Source organism: Callorhinus ursinus, unplaced genomic scaffold (assembly GCF_003265705.2).
Source record: "Callorhinus ursinus isolate GAN/ISIS: 27379988/994484 unplaced genomic scaffold, GSC_fseal_2.0 scaffold25, whole genome shotgun sequence".
Taxonomy (NCBI): Eukaryota; Metazoa; Chordata; class Mammalia; order Carnivora; family Otariidae; genus Callorhinus; species Callorhinus ursinus.
The window spans coordinates 1,613,743-1,636,677 of NW_027397087.1; the positions used below are offsets into that span (position 1 = coordinate 1,613,743).

The 22,935-nt window shown below is 41.7% G+C and overlaps 1 protein-coding gene and 1 pseudogene across 6 annotated transcripts in view; one reads left to right on the plus strand and one right to left on the minus strand.

Moving 5' to 3' along the window:
* The window catches only part of FMN1 (formin 1), a 445,431-nt gene that overhangs the window by 57,929 nt on the left and 364,567 nt on the right, over window positions 1-22,935 (plus strand). The window lies entirely within an intron of this gene.
* LOC112833124 (gamma-aminobutyric acid receptor-associated protein pseudogene) lies at window positions 16,621-17,401 on the minus strand (annotated as a pseudogene).

The following is a 22,935-nucleotide window of genomic DNA, read 5'->3' on the forward strand; positions in this document are numbered from 1 at the left end:
TTGAGATTCTCTCTCCTCCCACTGCCCCTCCCCACCTCAAATGGGTAAAAAAAAAAAATCTTCAAAAGAAAAAGAAAGAAATAGACAACACTGCTTAACTCATGCTCTAGCTAGAACCCATTGTGTTCACTTCCTATTGCATTTTCTTGAGGCGTTTAATAAAATGTTTTGCAATGACCAGAGCATTCCAACCCCCAGACCAGAAAAGCCCTGATAGCAACAGAATGCCTAGAAGACCACATCCCATACATCTCCTTCCCTGCCCATGATCATGGGCTGAACACATACCAGTCCCCACCCATGATCACGTATTTTCTGCCTGCTCTCTTGCATGTACCCCACTGAACTTCTAAAAAACTCTAGATGTCTATCTTGCAATAAAGAGGTCAGTGGTTAAGGCTTGAGCCTGCCACCTCCCATGGCTGCCCGCACCTGAAATAAATCTCTCCCTTTCTCTTTTCCAAACCCCCATCTCTTGAATTACTGCGTTCTTTTGTGACAACTTTATCTGTTGCAATAGTGTTGGCACACCCAGTCAGGAGCTATGCCCTACCTTTGTCCAGTCCCCTCAGGGTTCCCTGGATGGGGCAATTGGCCCCAGCAGCACACCAGGGCTCACCTGTTTGTTTCCTGAGTTAGCAACTGTGACAGAGCATTTGGTAACCCAACTACCAGTAAAAGTGTTCTTTTCGGTGCTGACATATACTTTACCTCTTGATCTCATTGAAGCCTTAAGTGCTTTGCTGTTCCTGTCCTGCAGTATGTGTTTAAAAAAAACTTACTTTTTGATCGTTACGTTCAAAACAGTAGGTCATAATTTGATGTGCCATTGAAGATAAGAGTGTATGTTTCTGATTCCACAACAAATTCCTCTACTTCCTTTCCCCACCACTCTTCTCTGTAGAAACAGAATTGCAAAAGGATTGCTGGATTTCTATAAAAGTGTTCTGAAAAGACCAACGGGCAGATTCTCGAGAAGCTGGAATCAGTAGATTGTGAATTTCCTTAGTAGAAGGTTCTTTTTCATCCCCAGCACCTAACTGGCATAAATAAATCCAGTAGTGAACATTTTATAGAGCATATGGGAGAGAGAAAACCTCCTTCCAAATTCTCATGATAAAGTACTTAAAAGGAACTTTAATCAGTTTCATAAGCAGAAAATGATAATTTTTCTGCCCATATTCATAATGTTTCTGATACAAAGGAGCAACCCAAACCAGTGAAGACTGCATGGGACCAAGCAAGGGATATTCACAGTACCTGAGCAATGAATGTAGAAGATTCCATACCAGACTTGACCTCAACTGACACTGTTCTCATAAACATACTAACAATGGGTTTTCAGTTGGCTTTTCATAAAGATCTAGAACTTTCTATCAAAACTCACTGTATTATTTATCATTTATAATTTATTGCATGTATTTATGCTTAGGTTAATGTGTACTGAATTGCACATAGTTCTTCAATGTTAATTAATTCTTTTATTATCACCATAAAGTCATAACTTAAAGAATAGCCCCTGCCCTACGTAATGTTATAACAGATTAAAAGGCCTTACCTAATTATCGTAAACAAGATTTTGATGCCCAGGACAAGTGAATAAACAGTAACTCTTACAGAATGCTGCTTTCACAAGGATTATTTCTAACCAGGTATGTTATGCATTATACCAGTACCAATGTTTTTTTTTAATGAGTATAAGAATATTAAAAACTGCTAATAACAAAATAATTTTTCTCCAAAATAGTGTTTACTGGTTCAACAAATATGACTTGGCATTGCTGAAGCATTTCATTTCTGTCTGTGAAAATCCTTACCTAAAATTAAGGTTTTGATCAATGCCCTACTGCTGCTCAGAGTTGATTATTTCAACTCGAAGTTATTTTTTTTTTAAATGACTGCAGAAATGTTCTCCACTATACACAGTTTACCTGATCTCTGCTTACAGTGTGTCCTCTCACGCTCTCCTATTCCTCCATTTCAACAGGAGAAGAGATTAGAGAAATCTATTCATCATTAACCCACTGACAGCCAGAACCCAGCTCTTCTTTTCTCCCTTCCTTGGGCAGAGATTCCTAGAACAGCCAATAATAAGGTTCATAAGAGAGAGTGAATGAGACATGGGGATTTAACACTTGTTACAGTGTCCCCAACTGTGCTAGGCTAATTGCATGGGATTTCATTTCATTTCATGGAAAGGAGTCCATGCCTTTCCCTATATCTCATGCCTGTGCGGGGGCAGGAAGGAAAATGCGATTAGCTGAAGGAGGGCTCTGGCACAGTGCAGTCTGGCTTCTGGGTATTTATCCTTGGAATTAAAAAAAAAAAAAAAGCCAATTAGGTAAGTGCTCTGTTATGACCGAGAAGATCGTTTTGCCATTGTTAACCACTTTGATTAAAGTCTAATCTACCAAAATGGCTTAAATATCATCCATGCTTTTTTAGATTTCAGGAATTAGAGTTTATTCTTGGTAAGAATCCTCCTTGCTATCTCATTCTTGTCACTTTCATCTATTGGATCCTGTTTCACCCCCAAACAGCTTATTTTGTTGTTCCTAAGCTCGCAGGTACCATCGAACAGCACTCCGCCACTTGGGTAATGGTTGGAGAGCTTGTTTGAGAGGCAGGCTCCTGTTGGTGTGTGCTAGAGGACTTTTCTGCTGGGGTCCTAGGAGCTGAGAGGTGGATTGCAAGACAGCAGTAGCTACAAATAGCAGCCTTGGCTGTTTAGAAACGAAACCATTTTCGTCATCAGGTTGCAGACATTTCCTGATATAAATGTTAGCTTATATAGGGTTTTTATTATACGTGGGTTGAGTATGTGAACTGACTAGTGTGAGCAAGAACTGGGCCCCATGTGTGTGGCTTACTGAGGAATCTGCTTTCTTTTCTTAGAGAAAAAGAGGGATCCATGAAGCTTCAATTGATGAATGTATACTTTAGTATAAAGGACATGGATTGTTTTAAAATAGTTTACAAATAAGTAAAGTAATATTTTTAAATGTATGTTCCAAACATATGGAAATGTGTGTCCCAGAACTGAGTTTAATATTTAAACCTTGATGTTACCATGCAGCTCCATCTTCTTGCCGAAGAGCTGAATCTATAGGGAAGGAGACATCTAGGGCTAACTTACAGTTCACAGGAAATATGGAAGAGCAGAGGGATAACTTAAGCAACTCCATGAGCAAGCAAACAGATAAGTCCATACATGGAACTGTACTGTGTGTTTTTTTAATTGAAATAAAATTGGCAAGTAAGTTTAAGGTATATTACGTGTTGGTTTTATACATTTATATGTTTCTGTATGATTACCACCATAGCATTAGCTAACATCTTTATCACATCATATAATTATCATTTCTTTTTTGTGGTGAGAACAATTAAGATCTGGTCTCTTAGCAACCTTGAAGTTTATAAGGCAGTAAACAAAAGAGACAGATTGGGGGTGGGGGGAGAGAAGACTGATTGGTCTGGCAAATATATAAAACGTATGTAAGAGAACTAGCAACCAAATATAATGGGTGGACTTTGAAATATGACTAAAATAAGCCATCTATGAAAAGACATTTTTGTGACAATCAGGAAAATTGAATACGGACTAGGTATTTGATAATACTGAGGAATTATTGTGAAATTTGTTAGGTATGAAAATGGCATCGTGAGTATGTAAGGCCATGGTTCTAAATGTGTGGCCTTAACTAACATTGACAGCATCACCTGGGAATATGTTAGTAATGAAAATTCTTAGCCCCACCCCACACCTACTGAGTAAGAAACTCTGGGGGTGGGACCCAGCAAAAATATGAGAATCACTGATGTAAGAACATATCCTTATTTTAAAAGAGATGCATACTGGGGTATGTAGGGATGAAATGATATAAGGTCTGGGAATGCTTTCACAATACTTTAGTTAAAATAAAGGTAAGGATTTCATGAAGCAAGTGTGGCAAAATCTTGATAGTTGTTTTTCTGGTGTAATGCATTTGTGTGGCTGCATTATGTGGTTCTCTCTCTTTGTGTAATTTGGAAATATTCCTTAGAAATTTGGGGGGAAACTTTCCCATGTACACACACACACACACACAGGAGACATCCTTCTCAGAGAAAACAAACAAAAACTTGATTTTAAATTTTATAAAAGCTTCCATCTTGCCCCAGCAAACTGGGTTTTAGTCTTCGCTTTGACGCTAATCACTTTACTGGGTACTCTTGATAAGTCAATTTCCTGGGAACCTCATCATTCTTATCTGTGAGATAAAGGAGCTTCAATATGTGGTCTGTTGTGAAGGTTCTTTCTAGCCTGCTGTTCTTGATACCCTGAGCATTCAGGTGAGTGGTCAGGCTCCTCAGCAGCTTTTATCAAGTCTGGAGTATGATCCGTGGAGGAGTGCTCTCTTGACCGTGCCTTCCCCCTCATTCCTTCTCCCCCTCTCTTCCTCTCCCTCTTTCTCATTCTCTTTCTGTCTCTGTTTTTCTCTCTTTCTCTGGCTTTACATCCATTTCCCATCTCAGAGGACAGCAACATTCTCTGGGACAACTGAAGCCCAGGCACATCACCTTCTGACAGTAGATAGGGTATGAAATTGCTTGAAGATCTCCAGGGACTTGAAATATGAGGTGACTTTTAGGTTAGGTCAGAGATGGTGAAAGCCTGAGTAGAGTTTGGGACCTGTTGCTCCTGGCATTTGCCCTGGGCCTGTTCTCTTGCGTCCACCACTGCTATGGCCATCACCTCCTCATAAACAGAGAATCAGCATAGTGGTATAAACTCTGAGTGGTTTGGGAGCCCTAATTCATAGCTCTCATAATTCAAGAATCCTATTGATGAGGATAATCAAAGCAGTGTACCAAGTTTGACAGCAATGGTATCCTCACTAATGGGAGGAATCAGGTTATCTAGTAAACCCTGAAAATTCAGAATGACTTGGCTAATTCAAGCTTCTCATGTTGAGGGGTTAGGCAAGAGGAAGTCTGTATCTCCCTGATCTCCCTGGGGAAGGCTTTGGGGGACATACCACGTTGTTGCTGGGGAGGGGACGGGTAAGGAGAAAATGATGGGAATATAGGAACATGATGTGTGCACAGGCGACACTTGGCATTGTCAAGAGGGAAGGAAAATGAAACGGGAGGAAGCTAGCGGGGATAAGGAACAATATCTACAGAGTCCAGCAGCTAGGAGTTGGTGATATATCTTCAACAGACTCCTCTTTAGATTACCTGATAGAAATCTAATTCCCACAAGTGCAAACAATCAGTGATAGAGCTCCCACTGACAGAGCAGTTCCTGGAGGCCTTTTCCCAGTGTTGGCACTTGCTTACTTTCTCTTCTCATGTTCCTCCATTCCTTTCATTTTCCTGTATTGACTTTGGCCCTGTCTGCATCATAGCAACAGGTTATGCTTATGGCCATTGGCTCAAAAAAGAAACCAACAGCTTCAACAGTAGTTGTTCATTGAGTACTGTGTACCAGACACTGAATTGAACACTTGAAAAATAGTATATTTCATGCAAACCACAATCTATACAATGGTTCTTCTCCCCATTTTACAGATGAAGGAGAGAAAGTCAGAGAAGTGAAGTTGCAGGGTCACTCAGGAACTGAGTGGCAGAACCTAGAGTTAAACCCAGGTGTGACCAACTTCAACCATTGTCCCTCATTATTGTACCTTCTTTCATTGGTGGGGTGAATGGAGTAAAAACCTGGAACCAGAGAAGTAGGGCAATCTGTTGAGCAGGCCACATGGTAGAGAGCACTTTAGGAGGCTGCAGTACCTGGGGCTCCCCTACTTGCCCAAGGCCCATAAACACAAGGAGGGGTCATTTCCCAGTATAAAGACATATGCATCCATTTCACATAGCATTTTGAAAAGAAATATATTGTTTACTTTTAGTAGGAAAATTAATTTCTTGAGCGGAATATGAACAAAAATCAGAATCTTAGGAAGAAATATGGATGCCAGGATACTTCCTTGGTGATATCATTAAACATTGTCCCTTGGGCTCATTAAATGGGGGTTTTCCTGATCACTCAAGTCATATTCGCTCTTTGGGGACTACATTACTTCAGAGTGATATAGGTTTCTTTTTCCTTCTTAGAAGTACATAGCTACCCTTCTCATTCAAAGTAGGCAGAGAGAAAGAAGGTAGAATTCCAGATGCTTCTAAAACTCCTATCTTGCATGTCTCTACCCCTCAGCTATAAGAGGCAAATGTAGTAGAGTGGCGTAGCAATAGTGAAGGGTCTCACTGCAACAGGGAACAGGGGAAGGCAAGGGTGCCATAGGCTAAAGAAGCCGTGGATAAGAACCACTAATTGTACCATTTGCATCAATGGATAGGTTATCCGGACAGAAAATCAATAAGGAAACACTGCTCTTAAATAGCACATTAGACTAGATGGACTTAATATATTTATACAGACCATTCCATCCCAAAACAACAGAATACACATTCTTCTCAAGTGTACATGAAACATTCTCCAAGATCATATGTTAGGCCACAAAACAATAAATTCAAGAAAATTGAAATCATATCAGGCACCTTTTCAGATTACAATGGTATGAAAGTAGAAACCAGTTATAAGAATAACACTCAAAAAACTACAAATATGTAGAGATTAAACAACATGTTATTGACAACTACTGGATCATAGAACAAATCAAAGGAGAAATTAAAAAAAAAAACCTACCTGGAGATAAATGAAAACAGAAATACGGCATACCAAAATCTATGGGACACAACAAAAGTGGTTCAAAGAGTGAGGTTCATAAGATTACAGGCCTACCTCAAGAAATAAGAGAAATCTCAAACAATTTACACCTAAATTGGAACTGGAAAAAGAACAAGTGAAAGCTAAAGTTAGTAGAAGGAAGGCAATAATGAAGGTCAGAGTGGAAATAAATGAAATAGAGACTAAAAAGACAAAAGAGAAGATCGGTGATACTAAGAGCTAGTTCTCTGGAAAGATAAACAAAATGGACAAACCTTTAGCTAAACTCACCAAGAAAGAAAGAGCTTAAATAAATGAAATCAGAAATGAAAAAGAAGTTACAACTAATACTACAGAAACATAAGGGATCATAAGAGACCACTCTGAACAATTATACATGAACAAATTGTGTAACCTAGAGGAAATGGGTAAATTCCTAGAAATTTACGATCCTTCAAGACTGAATCATGAGGGGTGCCTGGGTGGCTCAGTCAGTTGAGCATCTGCCTTCAGCTCAGGTCATGAACCCAGGGTCCTGGGATCGAGCCCCATGTTGGGCTCCCTGCTCAGCAGGGGAGTCTGCTTCTCCCTCTCCCTCTGCCCGTGCTCATGTGCTCTCTCTCTCTCTTGCTCACTCTGTCCCTCAAAAAAAAAAAAAAAAAAAAAGACTGAATCATAAAAAAAAAAAAAAAAAGAAAAGAAAATCTGAATAGATCAGTGACCAGCAAGGAGACTGAAACAGTAATCAAGAACCTCCCAACAAACAAAAGCCCAGAACCAGATGGCTTCCCTGGTGAATTCTACCAAACATTATATTTTATTTTATTTTTTAAAAGATTTATTTATTTATTTATTTGAGAGAGAGACAGAGAGCACGAGTTGGGGGGAGGGGCAGAGGGGCTTGATCCCAGGACCCTGGGATCATGACCTGAGCCGAAGGCAGACACTCAACTGACCAAGCCACCCAGGTGCCCCACCTACCAAACATTTTAAGGAAGATTTAATACCTATCCTTCCCAAACTCTTCCAAAAAATTAAGGAGGAGGGAATGCTTACGAATGTACTTTGCAAGGCCAGCATCACCTGACACCAAAACCATAAAGACAAGGATTCCACAAAAAAAGAAATTATAGGTCAATATCCATGATGAACATATAATACAAAAATCCTGAACAAAATAATAGCAAACCAAATTCAATAATACTTTAAAAGGATCAAGCACCATGATTAAGTGGGATTTATTCCAGGGAGGCAAGAATGTTTTAACATCCACAAATCAATCAATGTGATATGCCACATTAAAAAATTGAAAGCTAAAAAGCATATCATCTCAGCAGAAAAAAACACATGACAAAATTCAACATCGATTTATGATAAAAACTGTCAAAAAATTGAGTATAGGAGGAATGTACCTCCATATAATAAAAGCTGTATATGACAAACCCAGTTAATATCATCTTCAATGGTAAAGAGCTAACAGCTTTTCCTGTAAGATCAGGAACCAGACAAGGATGCCCACTCTCCCCACTTTTATTCTATATAGTATGGGAAGTCCTAGCCACAGCAATTAGACAAGAAAAAGAAATAAAAGCATCCAAATTGGAAAGGAAGAAGTAAAACTCTCACTATTTGAAGATGACATGATACTCTATGTAGAAAACCCTGAAGATTCTACCAGTAACTGTTAATAAATGAATTCGGAAAGTTGTAGGATACAAAGTTTATATATGCTATTGCATTTCTATATACTAATAACAAACTATCAGAATTAGAAAACAAGAAAAAAAAATCCTGGAGCACCTGGTTGGCTCAGTTGAAGAGCATGTGACACTTGATCTGGGGGTCATGAGTTTGAACCACAAATGGGGTATAGAGATTACTTAAATAAATAAAACTTAAGAGAAAAATCCCATTCAACAATTGCATCAAAAATAAAATATCTAGGAATAAATATAACTGAAGAGATGAAAGACCTTTAACTGAAAACTATAATAAGACATTAATTAAAGAAATTGAAGACACAGATAAATGGAAAGATGTTCCATGCTCATGGATTAGAAGAATTAATATTGCTAAAATGTCCATACTACACAAAGCAATCTACACCAAATTCAGTACAATTCCTATCAAAATTCTAATAGCATTTTCACAGAGGTAGAACAAATAATTCTAAAATTAATGTGGAACCACAAAATATCCCAAATAACCAAAACAATCTTGAGAAAGAAGAACAAAGCTGGAGGTATCATACTCCCTAATCAAACTGTACTACAGAGTTATAGTAATCAAAACAGTATGATGTTGGCATAAAAACAGATACATAGATCAATGGGAGCAGAGTTGAGAGGCCAGAAATAAACGCACACATATACGGTCAATTAATTAATGACAAAGGAACCAGGAATGTACAATGGGGAAAGGACAGTCTCTTAAATAAATGGTGCCAGGAAAACCGCACCACTATCTTACACCATATGTAGAAATTAACTCAAAATGAATTAAAGCCTTGAATATAAGACTTACAAACCATAAAACTCCTAGAAGAAAATAGAGGTGGTAAGCTCCTTGACATTAGTCTTAGTGATATTTTTTTGAATCTGACTCCAAAGGCAAGGAAAATAAAAGCAAAAAATAAACAGATAGGACTACATCAAACTAAAAAGTTTCTGCACAATGAAGGAAACCATCTACAGAACAAAAAGGCAACCTACCGAATGTGGAGGTATCTGCAAATCATATGTCCAATAAGGGGTTAATCACTAAAATATATAAGAACTCATACAACTCAATAACAAAAACCAAACAATTTGGTTAAAAAAGTGGGCAGAAGATCTGAATAGAAATTTTTCCAAAGAAGACATACACAGGCCAATGAAAATATGCTCAATATCACTAATCATGAAGGCCATGAAAATCAAAACCACAATGAGATATCACCTCATACCTGTTAGAATGGCTAGTATCAAAAAGATAAGAAATAACAAGGGTTGGAAAGGATGTAGAGAAAAGAAACCCTCAGACATTACTGGTGGGAATGTAGATGTACTCAAAAAATTAAAAAAAGAACTACCATACGATCCAGCAATTCCATTTCTAGGTATATATCCAAAGAATAGAAAAACACTAATTAAAAAAGATATATACACCCCTATGTTTATTGCAGTATTATTTACAACAGCAAAGATATGGAAACAATCTAAATGTCTGCTGATAGATAAATGGATGAAGAAGATGTGGTATATATACACAATGGAATATTAATCCATAAAGAAGGAAATCCTGCTGTTTGCAATGACATGGATGAAACTTCAGGGTATTATGCTAAGTAAAATCATTCAGACAGAGAAAGGCAAATATCACATGGTCTCACTTATATGTGGAATCTAAACAACAAAATGAACAAAAAAATAAATAAAACCCAGACTCAAAGACATGGAGAACAGATTGATGGTTGTCAGAGGAGAGGGGGTTGGATGGGGGAGAAATGGGTAAAGGGGATTAAGAGGCACAAACTTAGGAGTTTTTATAATACAAGCTTTTGTAATACAAACTTATAAAATAGGTCATGGGGATATAATGTATAGCATAGGGAATATAGTCAATAATACTGTATTAACTTTGTGTGGTAACAGTGGTAACTAGGCTTACTGTGGTGACTATTTCGCAATGTATACAGATGTTGAATCACTATGTTGTTGTTCAGCTGAAACTAATATAATATTGTACGTCAATTATACCTGATTTAAAAAAATTGCCAAAAAGAACCACCAACTGCAATGATATCTGTGGATACACATTGTTGCTTATATGGAACTTCCATGTGCGTTATCATTAGATCCTCACAAAAATCCCCATGAGGTGGGTGGATATATTTCTGTCTGCCTTTTTTTTTTTTTAAATAATTTATTTGGTTTACATCCTACCTTGTTCCAGAAAGGATTTGAGGAACTTGCATTCAATATAACACATAAAATACATTTATTAAAACAGATGATAAGAATTCGAGAGAAAACATTCTTTTGTTAGGGTTGTATTGACCTGAACAAATTTTGGATCCAAAACACTATGGAGCCTTCAACATGATCCTTGCTCTGTTTTCAGGAGAACATTATTATAACATTGTTCAACAAGGAAATCACTTGCTTAGACAATTTCATCCTGAAATGTCATGGTTTAAAATTAGGAAGCAGGAGTTTAAGAACTGCCCTGTACTTTCTATTTGTTGGTTTGAAACCTTGGGAGTTCCCTGGGTGAAATCTGAAACTGGGCCCTGGACACAGAGGGCAGGGAGAGACTGAAGGAAGAGTCAGGCCACTCCAGATTGGTAGGTGGCAGGTTTAATAAGCAAAGGTACAAGGCTTGTCTTCCATAGCCGCAAGACAGGTAGACCTGCACGCCTGCCTGCCTGAATCTTAAAAGTTTATATAGAGTCCTTAACTGGGCTTAGTCATGTGTACCATTGAGATGGTCTGAACAACACATTGCTCTGCCAAGGCTGTGTCCCTGAAATGGCTGCTAATGTGGCAACAGTAAGATACAGAATTCTAGGGATGGCAGTTGGGGGAAGGGATAAGGAGCCCCCGATTGTCCCGCAATCTGTGGTCATGTCCTTTCGAAGACCTCCAACATTGTTCCTATTTGAAATTGTTCCCAAACCCGTTCATCTGTGTTTATGCTTGTACTTCCGTCTTTGTCTCTGTGGGTCTGCAGTGGATGTGCATAAATGTATAGTTTTCATATTCTCCCGAAAGATGTCAACCTTTACAAGACCATTTCCTTCATGTGTGATTCCTAACAGTCCTGTCCTCGAAGTAGGGAGTCCGTCTCCCCGTGACGGAGGATGGCGCTGAGAGGCAAAGAGGGTGACTCATTTGGAAAATAGCAGATGGGAGACTCATGTTGAACTCCCTGTCCTCCCCGTTTTACCACATTGCCGCATCCCCTGTGGCCGTGGAAACATCCTCTCTATACTGTGACTGTGAACACAGCCGACATTGTGATCATTTGTGTTTACCTCTGCAAGGCACTCAGAAATCATTCATGCATTCAGCAATATTTATTGAGTACTTGTCGTGTATTCAACACTGTTCTAGGTATAGTGGACACAGCAGTGGACCAAACCCCCCCCCCCCGCCAAAAAAAAGCTGATCCCTGTCCTCATGGAACTCACATCCATTCTAGAAGGGTGAGGACCAAAATATAAAGTAATCTGTAGATTCTGTACTGTGTTAGCAGGGCATATGTGTGATGGGGAGAAACAAAGCTGAAAGCAGGTTGGGGAGAGCCAGAGTCTGGCCCGTGGTTTTATGGTCCACAGAGTAGGAGTCTTAGTATTGGTGTGTAATGCACAAGGATAATTCTTAAGTAATAGATTTTAGTAACGTTGCATAACCCTGAGGAAGTAACCTAACTGATTCCAACAGCATTCCGTGGAGAGAGTCACTTCTTAACATAGGCCTTGCCAGCTAGGCTTCTGGTTTCTCCAGCTTTACTCCTGCCAAGAGGCCTCCTTGTTCTTCAGGGGGTTGCTCTTCTCACGTTTCAGAAGGACAGTGCATACTTATGTCAGGTGTGAAAGGGATCTTTCCTCCTTGATGCCAACAAGGAGAAGCACTAGGGAAGGCAGACTGACAGAGCAGACATTCTCTTCTCTAACTAGGTTATTCTGTGCCCTGGCTTATCCTATTGTGAGATCTTTCTACTGTTGTTCAGTTTGTACCAATATTTAGAATCAGTATTCTCTTTACTTTCAGGGACACATCTTTACAAAAGAGAGGGGGTGAGATTCCAAAGACTCTCAACATTTTGCACTGGCCTTTTGAAGGAAAATGTGTAGGCCGAGTTCCGGGATAAGGCCCCCAAACAGTGGTTTAACACCTTGAGTGCTTCTTTGTCTTGTTGTGTGCAGGTCAAACAACACATCATTGGAATTTTAATACTTTCAAAAAATTTCCCTGGGGGACCAAAAGAGAAGGAGGGGAATTGGAAGGTCATTTGAAGGGAGGAACTCAGTAAACAAATTATTTCAAATGTAGGCTGTCTTTCTTTTAGCTGCAAAACACTATGGCTCAAATGCATTTGTTTAAAGATTTTTTTTTTTTAAAAGAAAAGCCAATATAACTGAATGTCAGAAAGGCTTAGCAACTCTTCCAGGGTCGTGGTTTTCTTTTTCCTTCCAGTGCCTTTCCATTTAACCTTGTGGCTGATAGTCCAACACTTGGTTACGAAGCTGTCACAATCCACTGTTATTTTCCTAATGTCTGCAGCAGATCCAGACCAAACAGCCAGGTGCAAGGTGGGGTCATGATGCAGCTGGAGATCTTGTTTTGAAACAGTGTTTTCATGGCACATTTTTAAAATGTTAAAGATTGTCATTTACTGGGTAGTTTGGGGTGAGATGGGCTGGACCTGTTAGCTCAGTGATCCCCTCTGCTCTGCTTCCAGAGCCATCCTTGGGCCATTAGGAAACAACCTTGCCGTCGTTCGGTTTGTCTCTTTTAAACTTTGTATCAATTCCTGTAACCCCATTTAAAATTAGTGGGATTAATGATCAAACTTGGTAGTTGCTTAGGTCTCATTATTTCATAGAAAGCGGTGGTTTCCTGGCTGTTTTGTTGTATAGTTCACAAAAGTTTTGTGGTTTGATGGTAGTCCCTTCAACCAATGACTTGTCTACTGCATAGGTTGGAAGTAAGCGTGTATCTACGTGTGTTCTTTTGAACCTAAGCAAATTGTCTGGTGTATGTACCCTTAGCTATATTTATTAGAAAACACGTGGAAAGGTTAATGGCTCCCTTCCTTGTCTCAAAGATGAGTGAACACACCCCTGTGGCTTTAGAATCCTTTGAAGAAGGCATCAATACTCAGGTTATTATTACTCATAATTGTAGAAAATTAGGGATGAGAAGGTATAATCTTCCTACCCAGAAGATCATCTAGCTTCATCTGCATTCCTAGGACAGAGTTCCAGAGAGATCAAATGACTATTCTAAGGTCAAGAAGCTAGTTGGTACCAGAGCCAGGATTAGGACAAGGTCTCCAGCATTCCAATCAATGCACTTTCCTCCATGTTGCTGTCTGTGATCCTGTGTGTACTCCTTCACCAACTTGTTTACAATTGTACACCTCATGGGTTCATATTGTGAGAGGCTGGCCCCCTTAGAAATCATCTGTTCCAAGTCTTTCACTTCACATGTGAGCACAGAGAAGCTTAGAGACTCTAAGTGTGTTGCCTACGCTCACAGGTTGTTAGGTGTTGGACCTGGGGCTAGAGGCCAGGTCCTCTGACTCCCCCTTTCTGAGGCTCTTTCACCTAACACCCTGCTTCTCCATCAATGGCTGTGCCTTGGAGAGTGTTTTAACTTGGAACCTAAGGACTCCCATGAACTCAGTTGCATAATCCTCTTATGAGCTGTACTTCTGAAGGATGCAAGTAGTTTTGCATGATGATGGCACCTAACATGGGAGGCAGAGGGACACAGTGTCCTGCCTCCAGTTCCTTTTATGATTCTTTTGACTCATGGTCTGTCTGCAAGCTCAGCTCTCTCAGGTACAAAGGGAGGGCGGTGAATTAGATGTTCCTGATGGAGAATTCTTTCCCAGATGGGTATGTTTCTTTTGTGTTTTGTCCAGTAGAGGGGGTTATGTGCTCACAGACCAAAAGCCCCCTGGGTAGTCCTCCAGTTTGGATGATTGCAGAGACCCACAGAGGGTGTAGTGAAAGAGGCAAGTCTGGGCAAGATAGCACGTGGGAGGAACTGGAGATGGTGATGGAAGAGCTGAGGTGGCTGGGCTGATTCCAAGCAGCCCATTCCTAGGAAATTGAAGGTATTCCTAGGAGACAGATCACTAGGGCCCCAGCAACTCTTTTTAGGTTGATGCCACACCAAGAAGAATGATAGGCTGGGAAGCTGTAGGTTTGGATGTTCCTGTTGCAATATTACCCTCTGCTCTTAGGTGTGTTGAGTAGCCTGGGTGTCCTATAGCATAATGTCATGCCAGCCCCGGTCTAGGGCTCCTTTTCCAAATGACATAATGTGGGCTACATTAGGAAGAAATATAACATCTCCTTGTTATACTGCACTGCACACCGGTGGCTTCTGCATACGTGAAGCCTACGACGCGCTGAGGTCTGGGAGAGATCAGCTGACTCTTTCATTTTTAGTTAAGGTCATAGACCACAGTGGATCACATAGAGTCCCAAGAAAAAATGAAATACCCATTTCTTCGGTACAGAGTATGGAAGCACAGGAAGGAAAATTTTGTGATAGTCTGAGCCAGAGAAGTGGAAGCTATAGAATAATTTTGGAGAAGTGCTGCTTTATTGAAAATAGCCAGCTGGTCATATTTTGGACCATGGGAATTGAGACAAGCATATATAGCCAGGAAAGGAGGGAGGGATGGCAAGGGAAGGAAGGACAAGTTTGGGAGTTAGAGAGTTGGTGGGGGGGATGAAGAAAGGAAGAAAAAAGAAAATTATTGACTTTCTTCTCCTGACCCAGCTGTAGAAAATATTATTTCAGGTCCCTTGCCTAACTGGTCTGAATGATTGCCCTGGGTGGCATAGGTCATTTCAGGGCGCTTCCTAGGATCTGGAGGTCTTTATCTCCACTTTCTTTGTATAGAGGGTCTAGGCAGGCGTGGGAAAGTCTTGATAACAGGCTTCATCTGATCAGTATCTTTCTCCCAGGATCTGGAAAGAGCTTTTCTCACATCTATTTAAGTAACATTTAGTGGCTGGTAGAGGCATTTCTGTCACTTGAGGTGGGATGACCCCCAGAGGGCCTTTATCTAGTAAGAGTTGATGCATTTCCCCTACTTTTCCATGCTCTGCCCTGCCACCCTCCTCAATTCTCCGAGGGCCTGCCCTAATGGCTCCTCAGGCAGCGGCCTGCAGTGAGAGTAGCATCTGCCTCTATCAAATTCACACTGGTAGTTGTCTGTGAAGGATGATTTCTGGAGGTCAGGGCTCAGCGTCACGTATTCTGTTCACAATCTGTGAGAAATCATGTGCAATGTAGAGTGATGTGATCCCTGTCCCACAGAGGCCAACCTGAATACGACCCACAGGGAACAAAGGTATTGATGGCCAATTGCGATTAGAGATTTTTCAAAACCTATTTCTATCTTCAACAACATTGATTTGTTCAGAAAGAGCACCATATAAGTTAATAAAAACAATAACCATCCTCATCCTCATCAAATTACAACTCTTTATAATTTGCAGTACCTTCACAGACACCTTATTTGATCTTCCTACTGATCGTTGTTGCAACTACTGGAATAACTACAGTGTGCTGTTGTTCTTCCAGAAGAATCAGATAATTTCTCAAGCCTTCTGGAACGAATATTTTTTTCTCTTATTAAAAAAATTTCAGGGGTGCCTGGGTGGCTCAGTCGTTGAGCGTCTGCCTTCGGCTCAGGTCATGATCTTAGGGTCCTGGGATTGAGCCCCGCATCGGGCTCCCTGCTCAGCGGGAGGCCTGCTTCTCCCTCTCCCGCTCCCCCTGCTTGTGTTCCCTCTCTCGCTGTGTTGCTCTCTGTCAAATAAATAAATAAAACCTTTAAAAAAAAAAAGTTATGTGGGGAGGGGCGCCTGAGTGGCTCAGTTGTTAAGCATCTGCCTTCAGCTCAGGTCATGATCCCAGGTTCCTGGGATCAAGCCCCACATCGGGCTCCCTGCTCGACAGGAAGCCTGCTTCTCCCTCTCCCACTCCCCCTGCTTGTGTTCCCTCTCTCGCTGTCTCTCTCTGTGTCAAGTAAATAAAAATCTTAAAAAAAAATTTCATTTGATATATATATATTTTATATATCTCATTATGAAAATTTTACATATATATATCATTGTAGAAAACTTTGAGAGCACATGAGTTATTTTATTTTATTTTATTTTATTTTATTTTTTCAGCTTGGTGGTTTCCTCTTTATTGATGTGCCTCCTACCTCCCCCCGACAATTTCAGTCCCTTCCATCTACCCCCAAAAAAGGAGGTAGTGAAAGGAAGGGAATGTTGGGGTTCTGAGCCCCTTGGGCAGTTAGAAAGGGAACAGAAACCAAAACAATCGCTGGATGTGACAGATTGACAATCGAGAAGTCTAAAGCAGAGTGGGAAAGGTGGTAAGAGAAGGGGGCGAAAGGAGAGGTCCAAGAGGTCACCTCCCCCATGAGCCCTCCTGCTAAGAGGGGCTGGAAGAGAGCCTCAAACATTAGGAAGTGCAGGTCCTGAAGAAGGGAGGTGGTGGTTGAGCCCGGAGAAGGAGTAGGTCAAGGAAGGGGGGGACCCCCCACCTCAGGGGGAGCAGCTTCACAGACCGTAGACACTTTCATCACTGTAGGCGATGTATAGAAAGAAGTCCTCTTCATGGTGTTCCTGGTAGAGCTGACCCATTGTGGCACTGGTGGGTGGAATGACATTGTTGACAAAGAAAAACAAGGCATCCTCAGCTCGGAGATGAATTCGCTTCCAGATCAAGAAGTAGAACTGACCAACTGTGAGATCAGAAGGCACCAGGTATTTCTTTTTGTCCAGGTCTCCTATCCGAGCTTTGGGAGCCTTTTCTACTATCACCGGAACCCGGTCCGGGTATTTCTTTCGGATCTTCTCGCCCTCAGAGCGGCGTTTCTCGAACGGATGCTCCTCTTTATACACGAACTTCATCCTCCCGGGAACCGGGTGGGACCGGGCTGGGCTAAGGGCGAGAGCACATGAGTTATTTTAAAAACTAACTAAAAAGTACCCAATCCTCCAAGCCTAAAATAATCCCTAAATATATTTTGAGCTTTTGAAACTGCATTATTATTACATAATTGGCAAATAATGAACAAAATGATAACTGCTTTATATTTTATGACAGCATTTTTCTGTGCCATTAACTGTTCTTAAAATCAGTGTTAATATTTGCATATCTCCCATTGAATAAATACACCAGGATTTTTTAAGTGACTTCTTTCTGGCAGTCTTAGGTTGTATCCATCCTTGCTCTGAGAAACAGGTGCAGCACAGAACTTGGCATCTAGATTTTTTGTTTACATTTCTAAATAGTTTCATAGGCCATAGTTTCAATTCTTTGATTTAAGCATTTAAGAAAGTGTATATCTGTTTAGTTTTTGAAGAGAAACAAAATGCCAGGAGAGCAGTAACTGGCTGGCACAAGAAGAGTTTTCTGAATTTGGGTGAACTGGGATCAAGAATATAAAGATCCATGGTCAGTGGAAATTGGAAGTTCTTGCAGGTATATGGGAGAAATCTTTTTATTTTTTTATTTTTTTTTTTTAAAGCTTTTATTTATTTATTTGACAGAGAGAGACAGTGAGAGCAGGAACACAAGCAGGGGCAGTGGGAGAGGGAGAAGCAGGCTTCCAGTTGAGCAAGGAGCCCGATGCGGGGCTCCATCCCAGGACCCTGGGATCATGACCTGAGCCGAAGGCAGACGCTTAACGACTGAGCCACCCATGCGCCCAGGAGAAATCTTTTTAGATCTCAGCCCAGACCTCACTTCCTTAAAAGTTTTGCCAGACATTCTCCCTCGTGTACATAGAAAATATCAGATTACATGGCCTTCTCTTCTCGTGTGTCCCATAGTGCTGTGCACTTACCTATAGCACCTACCGTGCCATATTCTAATTGTTTGCTTCCCAGTCTCTCCTACAAGACTGCAAGCTCTTGAGAGAAGGGGACCTGTCTTACCTACTGTAACATTCTTGCACTCAGCCCAGTACCTGGCACATGGTAGGGACTTGTATTAGTCTGCTCGGGTTACCAACAGACTAGGTGGCTTAACCAACAGACATTTATTTTCTCACAGTTCTGGAGGCGGGAAGTCTAAGATCAAGATGCCAGCAGGGTCCATTTCCTCCGAGGCTTCTCTTCTCAGCTCGGATGACGGCCCTCTTGGTGCCTCTCATCTCTCTGTGCACTTGTATACCTCTGGTGTGTCCTAATCTCTCTCTCTCTCTTTTTAAGATTTATTTATTTATTTGACAGAGAGAGAGACTGTGAGAGAGGGAACACAAGCAGGGGGAGCGGGAGAGGGAGAAGCAGGCTTCCCGCGGAGCAGGGAGCCCAGTGCGGGGCTCCATCCCAGGACCCTGGGGTCATGACCTGAGCTGAAGGCAGACGCCCAACGACTGAGCCACCCAGGCTCCCCATCCTAATCTCTTTCTACAAGAACACCAACCAGATGGATTAGGGCCCACCAAAATGGCCTCATTTAAATTTAATCACTTCTTGGGGTGCCTGGCTGTTTCAGTCAGAAGAGCGTGCAACTCTTCATCTCAGGGTTGTGAGTTCGAGCCCCACACTGGGTGTAGAGATGACTTAAATAAATAAATTAATTAATTTAAAAAAATGTAATCACTTCTTTAAAGGCCCAATCTCCAAATGCGGTCACATTCTGAGGGTTTGGGCTTCAATATATGAATTTTGGAGCGACATAATTCAGTCCATTACATGACTGTACATATTTTTATTGTGAAGTACTTGCCATGCTTGTAGATGAATAAGAAGATAATATTTACATTCTGGCATCCTTCCTTTTGAATACTAGCCCACTCCTTTCCAGCCAGAGGCCTCAACAGCAGAGGCAGTCTGGTATCACAAAATGTGCGCCAGACTGGGAGTCAAGAGCCCTTGGTCCGTACCCTGGCTCTGCTGGTTCCCAGCTGCCTGGCGTCAGTCTCCTCGTCCGTAAAATTGGGATAATAACACCTACTGCAGTCGATGGTTGTGACACTAGGTGAGGTCATACGGGGGTGTCTAGCATAATGCATGCCATGAAGCAGACATCAGAAAATGCCAGTTTAACCTGTCAGCTGGAAGGTATGTTGGAAATAAGAAATATCTCACTTTAGCGATGAGGGAGGGCACAGGTGCTGACAAAGCTCTAACATCTCCCCATGGTTCTTTATACACACTGCTACTCTGGCCTCAGATTTATTTCAGCTCAGTTAAGATTAGTGGTTTACTAATCTTTTTTTGTTTGTTTGAAAAAAAAAGACAGATTTATTTATTTATTTGTTTAAGATTTTATTTATTTATTTGAGAGAGAGAGAGTGAGAGAGCATGAACGGGGAGGAGAGGGAGAAGCACACTTCCTAAGAACAGGGAGCCCAACGTGGGGCTCGATCCTAGAACCTGAGCTGAAAGCAGACTCGTAACTGACTGAGCCACCCAGGCACCCAATGACAGATTATTTAGATTTAAGGCATTTATTTATACCTACAATTTCCAGATTTCACTGAGTGATTTCACTTCTTGCTCCAAAATTCTGGTAGCTAATTGCATTATGGTATTGCCTAACTGCTCTTTTCATTGGAAGTTGTGTTACTTGAGCTTTAAAATATGTTTTTACATAAAATATGATGTCTCAGGGTAACGACCATGGTAACTTCTTTGAGGCGTCTTATATGTGGACCTTGAAACGTCATAAGAATATAAATTCTGCTAGGATTTGGAAAGCGTATTTTCACTCATCGAACAAATAGCAAGCTGTGGGAACACGGATAGAGGCCAGTGAATCTTTAGGATTCTTCAAGAATCAGAGCCCTCGTTGCTGGTCTTGTCTAAGCAATGGTCATGGCCAAATGTTCAGTTGATCAGTTTCTCATTGCTTCTCTCTGAGGAGGTTAGAAATTATGTTCTTTTGTCATTTACAGATCTGCTTCTTACTCTCTTTTTCCAGGTCAAGTTATTAGCTTTCTCTGTTTCCCCATCTTGCTTCAGTTGGACTTCCCTGCTGGTCCCATCACCAGCTCTCCTCTTCTTTCTTCCCCCTGCCTTGTTCCTGGTTTCTGTTCCAACAAGCCTACAGCCTACATCTCACTTACTGTCTTGACTTCCCGTCTGCAGACCTGCCTCCATGTCTGGGCATTCTGCCATGACCTGCTTCTCTGTCTGTCTCCTGTCCTGTTGCTGTCTTTCCCCCTTCTGTCTCCAGTCCTCCTCTAGAATGAGCAGAAGGGTGGGATCCCTCTGTGGCACAGCCACTGTCTGGGCCTTGTCACCCTTCAGGGAGACCCAGGGACAGGGTCCTGGATTTGTTGCAACTACTTCTCCACAGACACTGCTAGTGGATATGGCATCAGTGTCCGTGTCCGCACAGGCATCGGTACAACAAAAGCTTTCTGAAGTCATTGCCTGGGCTCTGGATAGCCTCCACCTGTGGAGGAAGTTGCACTGTGGGGGTGGGGGTGGGGTGGGGGGAGCAGAGAGCGCTATTTTGATCAAATAAATGAGAAGGAAACTTTGGTTGGAATGAAGCTAGATAGAAAAATACTTTAATTTCAACTTTTATGCTGGTTGAGTAGTTTAGGACACTTGCACATTTGACTTCTATTTTTTTTAAGATTTTATTTCTTTATTTGGGGGGGCACAACCAGGGGGAGGGACAGAGGGAGAGGGAGAAGCAGACTCTCCGCTGAGCATGGGGGCTTAATCCCAGGACCCTGAGATCATGACCTGAGCCAAAGGCAGATACTTAACTGGCTGAGCCACCCAGGCGCCCCTTGGCTTCTATTTTAAAAAGCTCACTAGTGTTTAAAACAATCTTTGTTCAGTTTCATAAAGACAGTAACCCCTGGGTTTCATTTAATAAGCAATAGTGATCTGTTTTTGTTGTTTTGTTTACAGTTGGATCTGGATTTATTTATTAACTCAACTTATTAGTTCTTCCGGTCTATTCCTTGAGACTGTCATTAAGTGGATGGTCCGTGTGAAGACAGAATCGAGTTGGGAAGAGGGTCATAGGGTCCAGGTTGAACCCAGAGGAGCATTGACCATGGCATTCCTGAAAATTAGTGGATATCTGTGGTTGGGTAAAGATGATCTACCAACCATTTGATTCATTTTGAGACCATAGTCATAAAGGAAAACAGGTCCAGTCTGACCTCCTCTGTGTTTGAGGGAAGGTAGGGTGGGAAATTGCCCCCTTGCTGCTTGGGGACAGGACTCTGTCTGCCTCTCCCCGCCCGGCTCCTGACGCTCACTGTGTCTTTCTGCAGCGTGCATCTTGCACTTTCCCCAGCCTCGTGCCTGTAACCATGTGTGCAACCTCTCTGCAGAGTAGACAGCCACGGTTTGTCTTGGTCAGAAAAACCACTTTGCCTTTAATCAAAACGAAGCATTTATCCCACTTTGCAGTTACACAGCCACAGTTTTTTTATGGGTATCAGTTATCCTTCCTGAAGTTTCAGAGCCAGAGGAGTCACCAGGAAGGCCCATCCAGAAAGAGTTCAGGTTTCATGGCCCTGCAAATTGGCGGTTCTAGTAATTTGTCTTCCTCTCTGTCTCTGGTTTCTGCTCCAACCTGCCTGCAGCCTTCTCTGCTGCCTTTTGGCCCTGTCTTCCTGTCTGCTAGGCTGCCTCCACTCCCGGGCATGTGCCAGGCCTTACATCTCTCTCTCTCCTCAGCCTATGCCCAGCCTCTTTCCTTTCCTTCTCTGGCCTACTGCAGGAGGAGAACATGTGTAAGAACCTTCAGCTAAATCTGTGGGACTTTCTCAATGAGTTTTAGAGGTTGATATAGGATAACATTGAATACAAATAATATAAATATCCGGCAGATAAGAACAGATGTAGAGTTGGCCTGTCTTGAAAAAATATTGGACATGGTAGGCACTGACTCTCTACCACCTGTACCCAGCTTCCTTTCTAGCTTCATCTCACACTCTGCTTCCCTGCACAAACTCTGTGCCTCAAGGCTCTACATTATTTCTGAGAATCCTGTGCTGCTCTGTTGGACCATCTGCCCACAGTGTCCTTCTGCTTCCTCTTCATCCAACCCTTGCCCAGCAGACGCTCCACTGAGCACGGAGCCCAACGACAAGGGGCTCGATCTCACAACCCTGAGGTCATGACCTGAGCTGAAATCAAGAGTCGGAGGCTTAACCTACTGAGCCACCCAGCACCCTGCTGCCACCTCCATCTTATTTCTTGTATCAGAACTTTTTAACAGTGGGCTTCAATGCTTTTTCAAACCACATGGAATTATTTGTCCCTTTGTCTGGTAATAGTACCCTGTTTTTCCTTTGAGTAACCACCTCTCACCTTCTCACTTTATGTGGTAAGGGTGTAGCTGATCTCCTGGATCTAGAGGTGGTCATGTGATCCAGGACTGGGCAATGGGATTTCACATCACTTGGCTGCTGTGATCGGTTCAGGGATGGCCACATTTCCAAATTATTCTATGGAGAGTGGTTCCTGGGTTCCTGCTTCATTTTGATTTCCT